We start from the raw sequence: 18,668 nt of genomic DNA on the forward strand, positions 1-18,668 counted from the left end.
CAAGCCACGTATTCATCTGAAATATCCTGCTATTTCTACTCTGACTAGTATGTGGCACTGGTAGTAATCCAGAGATTATTACCTTTGTGGTCCTACTTTTTATACTATCTCCTAACTCCCGAAATTCACCTTGTTGGACCTCATCCCGTTTTTTACCTATATCATTGGTACCTATGTGCACCACGACCACTGGCTGTTCACCCTCCTATTCCAGAATGTCCTGCAGCGGCTCAGAGACATCCTTGACCCTTGCACCAGGGAGGCAACATACCATCCTGGAGTCTCATTTGCGGCCGCAGAAACGCCTATCTATTCCCCTTACAATCAAATCCCCTATCACTATAGCTCTCCCACTCCTTTTCCTTCCCTCCTGTGCCACAGAGCCACCCAAGGTGCAATGAATTCAGCTGCTGCTGCCTTCCCCTGATGAGACATCTCCCCCAACAGTATCCAAAACAGTATATCTGTTTAGGAGGGAGATGACCTCAGGGGACTCCTGCACTACCTGCCTACTGCTACGCTGTCTCGTGGTTCCCTTTCTGCCTGTGTAGCCTTTACCTGCGGTGTGGCCAACTCACTGAACGTGCTATTCACGACTTTCTCAGCATCACAGATGCTCCAGTATGAATCCAATCGCAGCTCCAGATGCTCAATGCGGTCTGCCAGAAGCTGCAGTTGGATGCACTTCCTGCACACATAGTCATCAGGGACACTGGAAGTATCCCTGATTTCTCACATGCTGCAAGATGAACAAACCACGGGGTCGATCTCAGCTGCCATGACCTACCCAATACTTGCCTCAACTTTTGAAACTTTCTCCTTTGAAAGGAACTTACCCAGCCTTACCTCACTTGGAGTGAAGCTCAGACTCTTGAGTCAAAGCCTCAAATCTCCACTCCTTCACTGGCCGCTTTCCAGAGGCCGCTCCGCTTGAAGTGACCCTCTATTTATTTGTTTGAGCTTTTCAGACTGCTTGGTCACCTGACCTCGATTGCCTAATCAGCTGCTTTCTGCTGAGTCTGAGCTATTCAAATATTGAATGTCTAATCAATTACTTTCTGCTGAGCTATTCAAATCTTGATTGACTTGATTGCACAGTCCAACTGCCAAAACTGCCAGAATCTCTCGAGTCAAAGCTTCAAATCTCCACTCCTTCACTGGCCCGCTCACTCACTGGCCACTTTCCACAGGCTGCTCCGCTTGAGGTAACCCTCTTTTTATTTGTTTGAGCTTTTCAAACTTTTAGGATGCCAATAAAGTAGCCAACATTGTCTTGAATGGTGTTGAGTTTTTCACTTGATAGTTGCTGATGTTACACATTCAGGCTAGTGGTGAGGATTCCATCATGTTCCTGAATTGTGCCTAATAAATGGCAAAAAAGGCATTGAGGCGTCAGGAATCTAGACACCCACATTAGGGTACCCAACTTTTGACCTGTTCTTGTAACCATGGCATTGATGCAACTGGTTCAGTTGAGTTTCTGGTGTGGTCTAGAACTTGCTGCATGAAGCCCTGTCTATTTGATTTGCTAACAAGTTGTGAATGGAATTGAAGATTGTACACTCATCATTGAGTATTCATTTTTCTGATGTTATAATTAAATGAAGGTTATTGATGAAGTAGCTGAGATAACTGGGTACAAGATGTTGTTCAGAGGAATTCCTACAATAATATCCTGGGGCTAGGATGATTGATGTCTAACAATCGCAAATGTTCTCATTCGTACAAGCTGTAACTTCAGCCACTGGAGAATTTTCCTTTTGATGCCCATTAACTTCAGTTTTACATAGTCCATGTCCAGTCAAATGCTGCCTAAACGTCAAGGGCAGTCATTGTCACATTGCCTTTAGAATTCACCTCTCTGCTCTGCATTTGGGCCACGATTGTGGTGAGGTCTGGAGCTGACTAATCCTGATGATACCCAAACTGGGCATTAATGAGTTAGGATCTGATGAGTGGCAGCCATCAATTTTCTGATGGTTGAGTAAAATGACTGGATAATAATTAGCTGGATTGGATCTGACCTGCTTTTCATGAACAGGAGATGTCTGGGTAATTTTCCACATTGTTGGGTAGGTATTACTGTTTAACTGTACTGGAAATGCGTAGCTAGAGGTATAGTTAGCTTCTGAACACATTTCTAGTACTATAGTTGGAATAATGTCTGTTCAAGCCAAGTCAAGTCACTTTTTATTGTCATTTCGACCGTAACTGCTGGTACAGTACACAGTAAAAATGAGACAATGTTTTTCAGGACCATGGTGCTACATGAGACAATATAAAAACTAAACTGAAACTACGTGAAACAACAAAAAAATTACACTAGACTACAGACCTACACAGGACTGCATAAAGTGCACAAAACAGTGCAGGCAGTATGATTAATAGGCAGTACAATAAAGACAGTAGGCACAGTAGAGGGCAGTAGGTTGGTGTCAATCCAGGCTCTGGGTATTGAGGAGTCTGATGACTTGGGGGAAGAAACTGTTACACAGTCTTGTCGTGAGAGCCCGAATACTTTGGTGCCTTTTGCCAGATGGTAGGAGGGAAAAGAGTTACCATTGTCTTTGCCATATCTAAAGCTTTCAGCTGTTTCTTGACATCATGAGGAATGAATCAAATTGTCTGGAGACTGACTTTTATTATGGTTCCGGTTACGAGAAGAAACTGAGGCGAATAAGCTCTTGTCAAGGGCTCGCGTCAACCTGATGCAAAAAAATAACAGAATAAGCAGGGGAAAAGGAAAACTGCACTAGCTCAGCAGTAAAATTGATAGAAAGTGCACAAGTACATCCCATCTCAAAACAATTAGTCCGGTTAATTTCCACAGTTCCCTTGAAGTCATCAGATAGAAACATTTTTAGAAAAACACAAGGAAGTCCTAAAGAAGGGTCTTGGCCCAAACCATCAAAATTTTATTCATTTCTATAGATGCTGCCTGAGCTGTTGAGTTCCTACAGCATTTTGTGTATGTGCTCTGGATTTCCTGCACCTGCAGACTTTCTCATGTTTGGGAAGTTATGTTGCAGATTTGATCTAAGCTGTCTACTCAATAACCTATGTGTGTGTGTATTTCTATATTGTAATTTTTTTGTTTTCTTATTATCATGTATTGCTACCGCCAAACAATATTTTTCATGACATATGCCAGTGATATTAAACTTGATTCTGGTTTTGAAGCCATGGATCAAAAGTCATTGAGGTATTTCAGATCACTTTAGTTGCATTTGGGTGGAACAAGACATTGCCACATGACTTCAGAGACCTCGTTATTGTATCACTGTCCAAAAATAAAGAGAACCAAGCTGATTGTAAAAATTAAGGAGGCATTTTTCTCCTTTGTATATATGGAAAACTTGAGCTAATATTCTAATAACTAGATTTCAAACAGCTGGGGAGAATATTGAAAAGACTCAGTTTAACTTTATACCAGGCTGTTACCCTATGTACATTGATCTTTTTTGGAAGGGATGTTCCAGGAGAATTGTTAAAGCAGAATATGGACCTGCTTTAACCTGCCTTGACTAAAGCCTTTGAAATATTCAGCAAAAAGTCTGTAGGTTATTTTCCACAAATTAGCCTGGCCAGCAAATTTTATGCAAATCATCCATTTGTTGCATGAACACATATATAAACTAGATCTCTCTGACAATGACTCTCTGAAGCATTCAAAATTACTAACTGAGCAAAACAGGCTTGCATATTGCCCCAGATCAACTTGTTATTTGTCTGTGTCCTTAATCATGCCAAAAGGCATTTGGATCTGGGGAGTTAGGCTTTGAAACGTCAAGTATAAGATCAAGGAAACGGGTTAGATTTTATTCTGAGTCACTCTTAACAGGTGATTGCATGCTAATGACTCTTGGACATAAAAGAGAGTTATTGTTTACTTGGATTTTCAGAAGGCCTTTGAGAAGCTGCCACATATGATGCTGCTAAATGTGACAGAAGTCCATGATATTACAACAAAAATACTAACATAGACAGAAGATGTCTGACTGGCAGAAGTCAAAGAATGTGAATAAAGGAAGCTTTTTCTGATTGGCTGCTGGAGACATGCTGTTCTGTAGGGTCAGGGTTCTGTCCTCTACTTTTGACATTATATGTTAATTATCTCAATGATAGGACTGACAGCATTGATCTGTCCACATTTGGAGTATTGTGACCAGATTTACAATAGGTCAAGCGAGGGTGGTGTTGTAGAAGTAACGAGTCTGCAAAAGGACTTGGACAGATTAGGAAAATGGGCAAAGAAGTGGCAGGTGGAATTCTGTGTAGGGACGTGTTTGGTAGTATTCTAGAAGAAATAAAGGCGTATACTATTTTCTAAATTGGAAGTGGATTCAGAAATTGAAGGTGCAAAGAGATTGGGAATGTTGGTGCAGGATTCCCTAGACTTAACTTGAAGGTTGGGTCACTAATAAGGAAAACAAATTGGAATGTTAGCATTCATTTTGCTAGGACTAGAATATAAAGGCAAGGATGTAATGATAAGGCTTTATAAGGCATTGGTCAGACCACATTTGGAGTATTGTGAACCATTTTGCACCCCATATCTAAGAAAGGATGTGTCTGTATTAAGAAGGGTCCAGAGGAGGTTTACAAAAGTGATACCAGGAATGGAAGGTTAAAGAGAACCATTTGATGACTCTCGGCCTGTATTCACTGGAGTTTAGAAGAAACCTACCAATTATTGAAAAGCCTGGAAGAGTGGAAATGGAGAGGATATTTTCAATATTAGGAGAGTCTAAGGCCGGAGGGCACAGCCTCAGAATAGAAGGGTATTCCTTTAGAACAGAGAGGAGGAGGAATTTATTTAGCTAGAGTGCGGTAAATTTGTGAATTCATTGCCACAGATGGTTGTGGAAGCCAGACCATTCAATATATTTAAAGCAGAGGTTGATACATTCTTAATTAGTAAGGGCATCAAAGGTTACAGGAAGAAGGCAGGAGATTGACGTTGAGAGGGAAAATTAATCAGCCATGATCAAATGTCAAAGCAGAATCGATGGGCCAAATGGCCTAATTCTGCTCCTATTTCTTATGGTCTTTGTAAATGTCCTGAAGAGTGGGAAGTTCAGATCTGCAGATGCACTGGGCTGTCCACACTCTCTCTGCAGAGTCCTGTGATTGAGGGAAACACAGTTTCTATACCAGACAGTGAATCAGCAGTCAGGATGCTCTCAATTGTGCCCCTGCGGAAAGTTCTTAGGATTTGCAGGCCCATACCAAACTTGTTCAACCATCTGAAGTGAAAGAGGTGCTGTTTTGCCTTCTTCACCACACAGCTGGTATGTACAGACCACATGAGATCCAAAATGATATGTATACCGAGGAACTGAAAGCTGTTCACCCTCTCAACACCAGATCCATTGACATCGATAGGGGTCAGCCTGTCTCCATTCCTCCTGTAGTCCACAACCAGCTTCTTTGTTTTTGCGACATTGAGGGAGAGGTTGTTTTCTTGACACCACTGTGTTAGGGTGATGACTTCTTCCCTGTAGGCTGTCTCATTATTATTTGAGATTAGGCCACTCAGTGTGTTGTCAGCAAATTTAATTAGAAGATTAAAGCTATGGGTGGCAACACAGTCATGGGTACACAGGGAGTAAAGGAGGGGGCTCAGGATACAGCCCTGAGGGGCACCTGTGTTGAGGGTCAGAAGGGCAGATGTGAGGGAGCCGACTCTTACCACCTGCTGGCGATCTGACAAGAAGTCCAGGATCCAGGTGCACAAGGCAGGGTGAAGGCCGAGGTCTCTGAGCTTCTTGTCAAACCTGGAGGGAAAGATGGGAATGAAGAAAGCAGAACATAGAACAGTACAGAGCAGGAGCAGACCATTCAGTCTGCAATGTCTGTGCTGGTCGCGACACAAATTTAAACTGCACATCCTTCAAATCCCAGCTTGCTTCTGTTTCTGTGCCTATATAAATGTTATTAACCAGAGCTATTGTATCTGCTACAATTAATTTTCCAGCAGTGCTTTCCAGGCACCCACCAATCTACGAGTAAAATACCTGTCGTGTAAATTTCTTTTAAACTTTTTCCTCTCACCTTAAAGTTAAGCCCCCTAGTATCTGACACTTCTACCCAGAATTTCATAGCTTTATATACTTTGAAGAGTTTGCTACTTAGCCTCAAATGCTCCAGAGAAAACATTCATTCATTCAACCTCTCCTTGTAGCTAAAACTTACTCGCCCAGTGAACCTCTTTTGCATCCTCTCCAAAGCCTTCATGTCTTTCATGTAGTGCAGTGATCAGAATTGTACACAGTACACCAAATGTGGCCTGACCAAATTTTATATTTTGCTGCATCTTGACTTCCCAATGCCTCAACTGATTACCTATGCCATGCACCTATTTTACCATTATACCATCTGTTATGTGACCGGCAACAATGAATATAAAATTGAGTCAGGTTTTATAAACAAACATAAACATTTATTAAACTCTGCTCAACAAAAGTGAAAAGTAAACAAACGTCTAACTTAACCGGAAGTTAACTGCTATACGGCAACTTAACAAACAGCCAAACTCTGCAATAGTTCTTAAAGTGGTAAATTCGAAAGTCCAAGTGATTTATACAGTAAGTGAGGAGAGACTTTACTGCAACAACAATTTCTCAGAAGAAAATGACAAATCTGCTGATCCCAGCCGAGAGATGCCTTGACCAAAGGATTCACGACGAAGGAAATAAAACCGTTTAAAGGAACTGACCTTTTGCTGCTGGAAGGTGAACACTGCACAAACCCTCCTGATCTTGCAGGGGTTAGCTCAGATGCAGGTCACTATTCCTGAACGAAGATTCAATAAGGTTGATCCTTTATAAAACCGCCGAACGACGCCAACTTTACTCAATCCTGCGGGTTCCCGTACTTCGGCAAAGTCTTCACTCTCCAACTCGACTGTAAAGGTAAATCAAAGATGCAACAAACCAGAAGCAGCAGCAACTGGCGAAACTGCTGGCACAACAGTTTTTTGCTCCTTACAATAGAAAGTAAAAACTGCACTTTAAAAATGAAACTGCGTCATGAGACGAATATGCAGCAAAACTAACTATTGAACTAACCCCGAACAAACTGCATCACAGCAGGGGTTTCCCCTTATATACTTGTTGGAACATTACATCATGTGACCACACAGTGGCAGGAAAATTACATCATGTGACCTCACTGGCGGGAAAATTACATCACCCCACCATCACAAGGCAATTACATCATGCTCACAAGATACTCAATTACATCATGGTCATAAGACAGTCACAAGATACCCACGGGGTATGTAACACATCAATGTCTTGCCACTTTCAGCGAGTTATTGACTTGCACCCCAAGATCCCTCTGTACATCAGTGCTCCTAAGGATCCTGCTGTGTACTATATACTAATTCTGAAGCATGAAGTACCACACTTCATACTTGTCTGAATTATTTATTTACATTTCAGGTGGTTTAGTCAACCCTTTCATATTTCTGTCCAAGAAGTCCCAGCACAGATTCTTACAGAACACTACTGGTCACAGATTTTCAGTCAGAATAATGACACCCTCCCCCGCCCCCAACCAATGGTGTTTGTTATTGAGGGATAGTGCAGAGCATTCCAGGACACCAGCATGCAGGACACTCAACTGAGCTTTATTGTAGAATATGTGAACTCCTCCCATGTGGGAGTTTCTGACTGAATAATAAAAAAATACTAGGTATATACTTCTTGTCTTTAGAACTGCAGTGAAATTACAGTCACCGAAATTGAGCAATTCAGTTCACTTTACCTATCACACCTAACTTAGGCTCCTTACTGAAAATAAAAAGAATTGACATTATAACTGTCTTCCTCTTTGTTTTTAAAGGTCTCTCTGTTTGTTTTCCACCTTTTTTCACCAGTCTAATTTTGTGAAATGTTTTCAACATTAGAATTCTTTTTTTAAAAAAAACTAAATCTAATGGAGGTCAGGGTGGTCAACCTGAAAACTCTGGCAAAGTGAGAGGATTATTCAGCCTCTTTAGTCACTTGCCCCAAGCTATTAGACTATGGAGTATATTTTGCAGTGGGACAAATAAACAACCTAGTATAGGTTTCAGGAAGTGTTGGGAGTGGATGGAGATTCTTGAACAGCTGTGTCCACTCTATTTCTTTCTCTACCTTTCGTGGACTTTGAGGGTGCATGAGCACATGCCTGTCCTGCCCGATTTCACTTGTGATGTTCTGATCACAAACGATCATGGTCCATGCTGCCGGACTATTGTTCCTTTGGTGAATTGGTCTGAAACCCAAATATCTTCACCACTCCTCAAAAGCAAAGAAGACTTTGTTCTGTGTCTGAGATCATGCATACTCTTCACTTTCTCACGCTGTGTTGTCTCAAACTTTCTCACTTTGTCTAAGTCCAGGAAGTGTGGTTGGCAAAGCGAAGGAAGAATGGGCAGGCTTGTTCTCAGTCTCAGGCCCGCTGACAGTTCTGGTGGACTGTAGCCATTCACAATAGGCGTGGAGCAATAAGCTAGCAGTGTTTTGTAGGGGTATTTTGCCATCAGTCGGAAACTCTTAACAGTTTCCACTGCTCTTTCAGCTTCCCCATTTGCCAGTGGATACTGTGGACTGATTGTCTGGTGTTTGAACTCATTGTCCCGTGCAAAGGTTTTGAATTCTGAGTTGCAGAACAGTATACCATTGTCTGATACAAGTGTCTCTGGTATTCCACGGTGAGCAAAATACAGCTCTGAGGTGTTGTATAACTGCTGCTGAGAATGTAGAGGACAGCTTGGACACCTCAACATTCCATGAGTTGTAACCCACAGCTCTCTTTTCAGCTCGAAAATGTTTGATCCTGCAATTTGCCATGGAAAGTGGGAATTCTGTGTGGGAGAGTGGGAAAGTGGGAGAGAGTTTCAGTGTGATATTTGGGCAGTTTTCTCCATGCTTCACATAATCTCCCAGCTGTGCGCTCAGACCAGGACACCACATGGACTGCCTTGCTGTTAAGTGACATTTTTCGATGCCTTGATGTCCTTGGTGGATTTAACTGACAGACTCATAGAAGCAGGAATGATGAGTCTGGAACCCTTTTGCGGCAAACCATCAAGAACCGTGAGAGCATCTCTTTCAAGCCAGGAAGGCCTTGAGTCTGTGAGCTCTTTTTGGAACAGCTGGCCATCCATACTTACAGTATTGCATGACCTTGCTGCAGATACTGGTCCTTTTTTCAACTCAGCATGAATTTTGTCTAGTTAAGGTGGCGCTACTGATCACGTGAGATAGTTCACTGGTAGTGCAAAAGGCAAGAAATTCAACTAAAAACACCACTAATAACACTTTATTTGAAATTACCGCCTCAAACAATGAAGAGGAGAGTGAAGGTGAAGCCTCTTGGCACACAATGCTGCTAAGTTGCAGAATCGATGCAGATGTAGTGAGCCATTTGGAGATGAGAATTCGAGGCAGAGGAGCTCCGATGCCTGTACAACTGATACGAGTGCAGGGATGGATTGCTCTGAGTGTACTCAATGTATGCTCAACTGAGGGCAGAATAAATTTCTCCTGCCTCACTGCATTATTAAGCTTCCATTGAACTCAATATACAAGTTTGCTGATAACACCATAATTGTAGTCTGCATCATATTTGTATTTGTATTCAATTTTGTTAAATCAACACAGAACCTTACTGTGCATCTGGCTTGGGTACAGGAACAATGCCTGCACACCACTCAGTAGGCCTCTTTACTCTGGTTATGATGTCAAGTGCCTCCATTCTCTCAAGTTCAGCTTTGACTCTGTTCATCATTGGGACTGGCACATGCCTCATTGTGGTCAGAGCACAGGGCATTACTCCTGGCCTCAGTTGGTTAAGGTACTCTTCCTTTAGTACCCCCAGGCCTGTGAACAACTCCAGGTACTTCTCCTGCCACTGAACATTGTTTAGCAAATCCAACCTTGCAAAGAGGTTCACCTTCTCGATGGCATGTCTTCCCAGTAGTGGTGAGAAGAGATTCTGAATAACATAAACATCTTCTTTTTAACTGATTCTCATTTTTACAGATGGAAGTAGTAAACATTACTTTCACACTGAGCTTATGCTTCCCTGACCCCATAAGTACTTTCTTTGTTGGGTTTAGCATAATGCCTGTATTCTTTGAAAGTTTTGTGAGCAGACATTTGGGGATGGGTGTGACATCTGCCCCAGTGTCCATTTTGAATGTCATTGCCTTATGTTGTAACTGAGCCATAGTACACCAGCCTTGTCTATTTGAATTTAGAGCCCCAAGGAAAGTGCTCCCTCCATCTGAATCATGGTCTTCTTAGAGCTTCGGAAGAACTATTTTTGAGTGACAATGGCCAACTATAGCATTGGTGGCATTTCATTCCTTTTCTCGGCAGAGCTCATAATGAAGAATTGCCGCATCTCCTGCAGTTGGATATTTTACCTGTTCTTTGTTCTACTTGTCTGTTTTATTTAAGCTGAGCTCTACTGTCACATCTTTCTGTAGTCCTTCTGATTGCACCTTATTTGTACCCTTCCTTTTGTACAGCTTCTAGCTTTACCTCAGCATTGTTTTCATGCTTGAGTTCTGCCTGTTGCTGACCAATGTTCTCATATGGATATAGGACCGCTAGAAAATGAGGCTGGGAAAATAATAATATGGGACAAGGAGATAGCAGATGCATTAAATAAGTATTTTGCAATAGTCTTCACTGTGGAAAGCACTAGCAGTGTACCAGATGTTGAAGGGTGCGAGGGAAGAGGAGTCAGTGCAGTTATTATTACTATTAGAAGGGAGAAGGTGCTCAAGAAGCTGAAAGACCTAAGGGTGCATACGTTACCCGAACCAGATGAACTACACCTTAGGGTTCTGAAAAAGGTAGCAGTAGAGATTGTGGAGGCATTAGTAATGATCTTTCAAAAATCATTGGACTCTAGTATGGTGCCAGAGTTTGCGAATGTCACTCCACTCTTTAAGAGAAAAGGAAGGCAACAGAAAGAAAATTATAGACAAATTAGCCTGACCTCAGTGGTTGGGAAGATGCAGGAGTCAATTGTTAAGGATGAGGTTATGGAGTATTTTATGACACAGGACAAGATAGGACAAAGTCAGCATAGTTTCCTTAAGGGACAATCTTGCCTGATGAACCTATTGGAATTCTTTGAGGAGATTACAAGTAGCATAGATAAAGGGGATGTAGTGGATGTTGTATATTTGGACTTTCAGAAGGCCTTTGACAAGGTGCCACACATGTGGCTGCTTACCAAGTTAAGAGCCTGTGGTATTACAGGAAAGTTATTAAGATGGCTAGAGCATTGGATGATTAGTTGGAGGCAGCAAGTAGGAATAAAAGGATTCTTGTCTAGAGTTGGCAGCAAGTGACTAGTGGTGCTCCGCACGGTTCAGTGTTGGGACCATGCATTTTTATGCTGTATATCAATGATTTTGATGATGGAATAGATGGCTTTGTTGCCAAGTTTACAGATGATACAAAGACTGGTGGAGCGGCAGGTAGTGTTATGGAAACAGGTAGGCTGCAGAAGAACTTGGACAGATTAGGAGAATGAGCAGGAAAGTGGCAAATGAAATACAATGTTGGAAAATGCATGATCATGCACTTTTGTAGAAGAAATAAATGTGCAGATAATTTCTAAACAGGGAGAAAATCCAGAAAACTGATATGCAAGGAGATTTGGGAGTCCTTCTGCAGAACACCCTGAAGGTTATCTTGCAGGTTGTATTGGTGGTGAAGAAGGCAAATGCAATGTTAGCATTCATTTCAAGAGGTCTAGAATACAGGAGCAGGGATGTGATGCTGAGGCTTTATAAGGCACTGGTGAGTCCTCACCTTGAGTATTGTGACAGTTCTGGGCTCCTCATCTAAGAAAAGATATGCAAGCATTGGCAAGGATTCAGAGGAAGTTCACAAGGATGATTAAAGGAATGAAAGGATTATCATATGAGGAACGTGTCATAGCTCTGGATCTGTACTCACTGGAATTTAAAAGGATGAGGGGGGATCTCATTGAAACTTTTTGAATGCTGAAAGAGACAGAGTAGATGTGGAAGGGGTTTTCTTTCATGGTGAGGGAGCCTAGGACAAGAGAGCACAGCCTCAGGATAGAGGGGTGTCTATTTAAAACAGAGATGTGGAGAAATTTCTTTAGCTAAAGGGTGGTGAATTTGTGGAATTTATTACCACAGGCAGCTGTGGAGGTCAGATCGTTGGGGGTATTTAAGGCAGAGTTTGATAGGTTCTTAACTGGACATGGCATCCAAGGTTATGGGGAGAAGGCTGGGGACTGGGGTGTTGGAGGGAAAAGAACCAAATCAGCCATGATTAAATTGCGGAACAGACTTGATGAGCCAAATGGTCTAATTCTACTCCTATGTCTTATGGTCTTATGGTACTGAGAGTTTGACTGACTTCTCTGCTGTGCCTGTGTCGCTGTGCACTTCCCCAGGCTAGTGGCCACAGATTATTGCAATGTATCCACTTTAGGGTGTAGCTTGAAGGCGTTGCCTAGCAACCCTGACCCTTTCTCAGCTCATACCTCGTGGTGCATACAGTTAACAAACTACCATTAGCAGTTTAGGTTGATACATCTCTGGATTTTTTTTATAGATATATGTGAAGAAGAACAACCTTACTGTAATTTCTTTCTTGTTGGGTATCTGACTTGGTCTGTAGTATCAATTCATCAATGATCAGCCACTTCTTACACCATGTTGTGTTCAGTATTGAGGGATAGTGCAGAGCACACCAAGACGCCAGCATGCAGGATACTCAACTGAACTTTATTGATAAACACTGCTTGTACAGTATGCAGACATAGGGATAAGACTATTAACTACCACTGCACCACCCACCACCACCACTATTATCACTAATCTCCTCCTCTCATGGCCAAGCCAATTTTGAACCCATTCCGCCAAGTCTCCATGGATCCAATATGCCTTACTCTTCCGGATCAGCCTACCATAAGGGACTTTTTTACAGGCTTTACTGAAGTCCATGTATACAGTAACCACTGCCCAACTCTCGTCAATCAAATAAGGATCAACATCATCTTAAAAGCTAATATTATCTCTAGTGTACCATGGGCTGGCACTCATCTCAAGCATCTTACACAATTGCCTCACTTCAGATCCCACCAGCAGTATTCGACAAGTTGAGCGTGCTAATTTTTGAATAAGCATGATGACATCAGCTCCGGGCAGCATGCCATTGTTGCCATGACTTCAAGACATCACGGTTGTAGCTCTATCATGCAAACAGTGCAACTGACTGTGGATCAAGATTTGTACTGCTGAGTCATTTCCACAGTCACATTTGCAAAATGCAACAACATTGTCATCAGCAGCAGCAAAGTACTATATAATTTTTTTTTACCATTTCCCGGTGACACAGGGATGTGATTATAAGAGTTATATATTTCTTTCCATTACAGGATAATGTACTGAGCAATTAAACTTTAAAAGTTAATATGTAGCAAGTTATTGCATAACAAAAGATCACAAAATTTACTTACACTGCATTATTTTTATTGTTTAACTCAGTGGTTTAACTTTAGTTGAATTGTATAACATTCATTTAGACAGGGACAAAGGTCAAGCAGTTCTGACACTGTTGGCATTCTGTTGCAGATTAACCATTGCAAACATGAGCCACTGGAATGTATGAAATGAATTGCAATGAGCTCTGAGGGTATTGTATCTAAACATAAAATATTTTTCTTATACGACACTTCTTTTTATTTTTAAGGGATTCTTTTTATAGTACAATACAGCAATACAGTATAGTATCTACACAACTTTCATGCCAATAAAATCATAAAAATTACACAATGCAAACAATGCATAAGGTGGCTACTAGGTCTATTAATGGTCTGCACTGTGTATCCATAAGAGCAATATACTAGTTCCAACCCCTGCACCTTATCTGTGGCCTAGCAAATTTTCCCTCATCACATAACTCAAAGGCTGGTGTTTCTGGATTGCTTCGGTTGTCACATGCTAGTGAGTATAAGAATAGAAATCAGATGTATGAAGTGTGAGAAGCTTTGTGTTCCTGGATCATTGGAACTGCTTCTGGGAAAGTTGGGATCTGTGCTTATGGGAATGGTTGCTGCTTAACTGCAATATGACCTGAATCCTTGCAAGGAAATCTACTAGGACTGTTGCCGAATGCTTAAACTAAGTTGGCAGGGGAATGGGGCGCTATATGTTCAGAGGGGAATGTGTAGTCACTTAGAATAGAAAAGGTAACTACAGAAATAGACAGAGCGGACTGGCAATTGCACGTCAGGGAAAACAAAGCTAAATTGCATTAATTTTGATTAAAGGAGTCTAACTAAGCTTTAATTGGCATGTAAGGCTATGACATTGTTGCCATCAATGAGACATGTTTGAAAGATAGGCAGGACTGGCAGTATCCAGGAGCAGAGAAACTTCCAGCAAGTCAGAGGAAGTTGTAAAGAGGAGGTGGCATTGCACTGTTAATCAGCCAGTGGTTTACTTCCTTGCTGGATGACTCCTTAAACAAGGCCATGATGGATCTATGATGTTGTGACCATAACAAAGACTTGGTTGAGAGAAGCACAGGAATGGATGCTTAATGTTCCAAAGAGCATTACTGCACCTTATCTTGGGGAAGGTAGCCAATTAAGCAGAGGGAATGTCTGTGGGCAAGCTTTTTGAAGATGGTGGCCATAATTCCATATATTGTATTTTAAAGTGGTTATGGAAAACAATGGGGATGGACCAGAAATAAAGATCTTAAACTGGGGAAGGCAAATTTCATTAAACTAAGGCAGGAACCATCGAACGTAGACTGGGAGCATACACCTGCAGTTAAGTGTTGCCATTTGCAGAGTAGGATTTATTCATGTAGCAAGAATCCAAGGGCAGTATTAAGAACAGGAACAATGGATGTTGAAGGATATGAAGGATTGGAAAAAAGTAAGTATATGGCATGTATAGAGGCCTAAAGATGGGAAGCACATGATGGGTATAACATGGGTAGGGTGCGACATAGAAATGAAATTAGGAAGGCAAAGAAGGGTCATGATGTAATGCTAGCACTCAAAATCGAGATAAAAATGAAGGCATTTTATACAGTATTCTATAAAGTATATTAAGGGCAAAAGAGTAATCGGTAGAGTAGGGGCAATTGGGGGCAACAGGGGCAATGATTCTGTGGAGCCAGAAGGTATAGGTGAGGTCCTAATAAACAGTTTTCATCCGTATTCACAAAGGAAATGGGCTTTGTAGTTGAAATGAAAGAGAATGTGAAATCCTAGTGCAGATCTCCATAAATAAAGAGAAACACCTGACACCTTAGTGGGCTTAAAGGTGGATAAACCCCCAGGGCCAGATGACGTTTACCACGTTGCCAAGAGAAGCAAAAGAAGAGATTTCTAGGGTTTTATCCGAGATTTTTATATTGTTGCTGGCCATAAGTGAGCTTCAAATGACAGGAGGGTAGCAAATGGATACCTTCTTTCAAGAAGGACACAGGAAAAAGCCTGAAAATTAGCAACCTTTGAGCCCAACATTAAGGAAGTTAATTCTGAGGGAGTGGACTAATGCTTATTAGAAATGTTAAGTCAGAGATAGCCAGCATGGCTTTGTCAAGAATAAATCTTATCTGTCCAATTAGACTTATTTTTTTTTAAAAATGTATAAAGTTTATTGAAAAGGGCAGTGCAGTAGAAGTGGCTTATGTTTGACAAGGTCCTGCATGGGAGATGGTTCAAAAGTTAAGGCCCACAAGATTGAGGGCAAGTTTGGAAACTGTATCCAAAACTGTCTTTGCAATTGGGGATGGAAGATGACAGCAGAGGGTTGTTTTTGTTATTGGATACTCTCATTAGTGGTTTTCTTCAGAGAAGAACACTGGGATGCCAGCTAGTTGTAATATACATGAATGGCTTGTATCCGGATATGGGAGGATTAATCAGTAAATTTGCAGATTTCATGAAGACTGGTAACATTCCTGATAGTTTTGATAGTAGTCTTAGTCTATAATAATATTGATGTTTTAGAGAAAGGAATTGAGAAATGGTAGATAGAGTTTAATGCAGATAAATATGAGGTGATGCATTCTGGGAGTACCAATGACACCAGAATATACACTGTAAGTGATGCTGATAGGAGTATTGGGCAACAGAGTAACCTTTGTGTACAAGTAAGGATGAGGAGATTCACTTGGTTGTGTTTCAGTTATGCGTCAAGACTGGAGCGTCTAGGTCAGTTTTCCCTGGAGTGGAGAAGGTTGAGAGGAGACATAATAGAAGTATATAAAATTGTGGTGGGTATAGATAGGAGACTGCAAAAAGTTTCTTCCTATCAGAGACAGATAAAACTGTAAGAAATAGATTTAGTGTAAGCAAAAAAGGATTCAGAGGGACTTGAAGGGCACCTTTTTCACTTAGAGTGTGGTGAGTACCTGGAATGCACAGTCTGAGAAAGTGGTGGAAGCAGATTCACTAACAACATTTAAGAAATGTCTGGGGTAGGATTAATATGGATGAGTCCCACTGGTCAGTTTTAAGTGGTAGGCTGAATGACCTGTTTCCCTAGTGTACAGCTTTATTAACTTTATATATTTATCCAATTACCTCCTAAAGTTCACAATATCGCCCAGTAGCACTTACGCCCACAGTGAAGAAATGTTTTGAGACGTTGGTGATGAAACATATCAGTTCCTGCCTGAGAAGCGACTTAGATCCGCTTCAATTTGCTGACCAGAGCAACAGGTCCGCAGCAGATGTCATCTCATTGGCTCTTCCCTCAACCGTGGAACATCTGGATAGCAAAGGTGCAAACATCAGAATGCTTTTTATTTACTACAGCTCAGCATTCAATATCATCATCCCTTCAAAACTAATCAATAAGCTCCAAGACCTTGGCCTTACCACCTCCTTATGCAATTGGATCCATGATTTTCTCACTTGCAGATCAGTCAGTTCAGATTGGCAACATCTCCTTCATGATCTCCATCAGCACAGGTACACCACAAGGCTTTGAGCTTAGTCCTCTGCTCTCCTCACTTTATGCAAACTGTGTGGCTAAACACAGCTCAATGCCAAATCCAAGTTTACTGATGACCTTACTGTCATAGGCTGAATCAAAGGTGGTGATTAATCAGCATAAAGGAGGGAGATTGAAAATCTGGCTGAGTGGTGTCATAGCAACAACCTCTCACTCAATGTCAGAAGACCAGGGAGCTAATTACAGACATCAGGAGGAGGAAACCAGAGGTCCATGAGCCAGTCCTTGCTGGAGGATCAGAGGGAAGAGAGTTAGCAGCTTTCAATTTCTAGTTGTTATTATTTCAGAAGACTCGTCCTGGGCCCAGTAGGTAAAATTATGAAGAAAGTATGGCAGTACCTCGACTTCTTTGAATTTGAGGTAATTCGGCATGACATCTAAAACTGACAAATTTCTATAAATGTGTAGTGGAGAGTATATTGACTGGCTGCATCACAGCCTGGTATGGGTACACCAATGCCCTGGAATGGAAAATCCTACAAAAAGTAGTGGATACGGCCCAGTCCCTCATGGATAGAGCTCTCCAACCATTGAGTACATCTACATGAAATGCTGTTGCAGGATAGCAGCTTCCATCATCAGGGACCCTGACCACCCAGAGCATTCTCTTTTCCTGCAGCTGCCATCAGGAACAGTACAAGAGCCTCAGGACTCACACTACCAGGTTCGGGAACCTCTCAATCATCAGGCTCTTGAACCAAAGTGGATAACTTCACTCAAATTTACTTGCCTTATCATTTCCACATTTCTTATCATTCCCTTGACTAACTTTCAAGGACTCTTCATCTTCTGTTCTCGATATTTATTGCTTATTTATTATTATTGTTCCTTTTTTAGTTGCACAGTTTGTTGTCTCTGCACTCTGGTTGAGTGCTCTAGTTGGGTGGTCTTTCATTGATTCTGTTACAGTTATTATTTTATATATTTATTGAGTATGCCCACAAGAAAATGAATCTCAGTGTTATAAATGGTGACATACTTTGATAATGAAATCTGTTTTTGTGAATTGCATTTCTTGTGAACTCCAGTGCCCCTCACCCAATTCACCAAAGTACTGGGGAATATCTATCCTGTTTAGATGCCTTATCATTTATGGACTTCTATTAAATCTCCCCTTAGCTTTCTCTTCTTCAATGAAAATAGTCTGAGGCTGTCAATACATTCTTGTAATTTTATTTATTTATCCTATTCTTGTAAGTATTTTTTGAATCCTCTCTGATGCCTTCACATTCTTCCTATGAGGACTGACCAGAAATGAAAACAATACTCCAGCTGAGGCAAAACAATCATTATATAAAGATTAGACATGAATTTCCTACTTGTTTACTCTTTACCTCAATTAACAAGCTCAGGAATGCGCCCACTTACTGACTTGCTCAACCTGCCCTTCTACTGTGCTTTGTGCACTCACACACTTTGCATGCTGTGCTCCTTCTCCCCTATGACAACAGAATGTTTTACTTTATATTGCCTCTTCTTAGCGGAAAGCACCATATCACATTTCTCCACATTAAACTACATCAAAGTTCAAAGTTAAAAGTAAATTTACAATCCAAGTGTATATTTGTCACAATAAACAACCAAGAGATTAATTCTGATTATTTTATTTAGCGATACAGCACAGAGCTGGCCCGAC

At 41.3% G+C, this 18,668-nt stretch overlaps 1 long non-coding RNA gene across 1 annotated transcript; it reads right to left on the bottom strand.

The window, feature by feature from the left end:
- Window positions 1–2,276: 2,276 nt before the first annotated feature.
- LOC132404707 (uncharacterized) lies at window positions 2,277–17,212 on the bottom strand. The gene is made up of 5 exons (XR_009515648.1): window positions 16,897–17,212; window positions 16,636–16,786; window positions 6,719–6,906; window positions 5,693–5,777; window positions 2,277–2,705 (listed from the first exon to the last, which is right to left on the bottom strand). It is a non-coding gene; the product is annotated as an uncharacterized LOC132404707 (long non-coding RNA).
- Window positions 17,213–18,668: the final 1,456 nt, after the last annotated feature.

Source organism: Hypanus sabinus, chromosome 14 (assembly GCF_030144855.1).
Source record: "Hypanus sabinus isolate sHypSab1 chromosome 14, sHypSab1.hap1, whole genome shotgun sequence".
In the NCBI taxonomy this organism is placed as follows: Eukaryota; Metazoa; Chordata; class Chondrichthyes; order Myliobatiformes; family Dasyatidae; genus Hypanus; species Hypanus sabinus.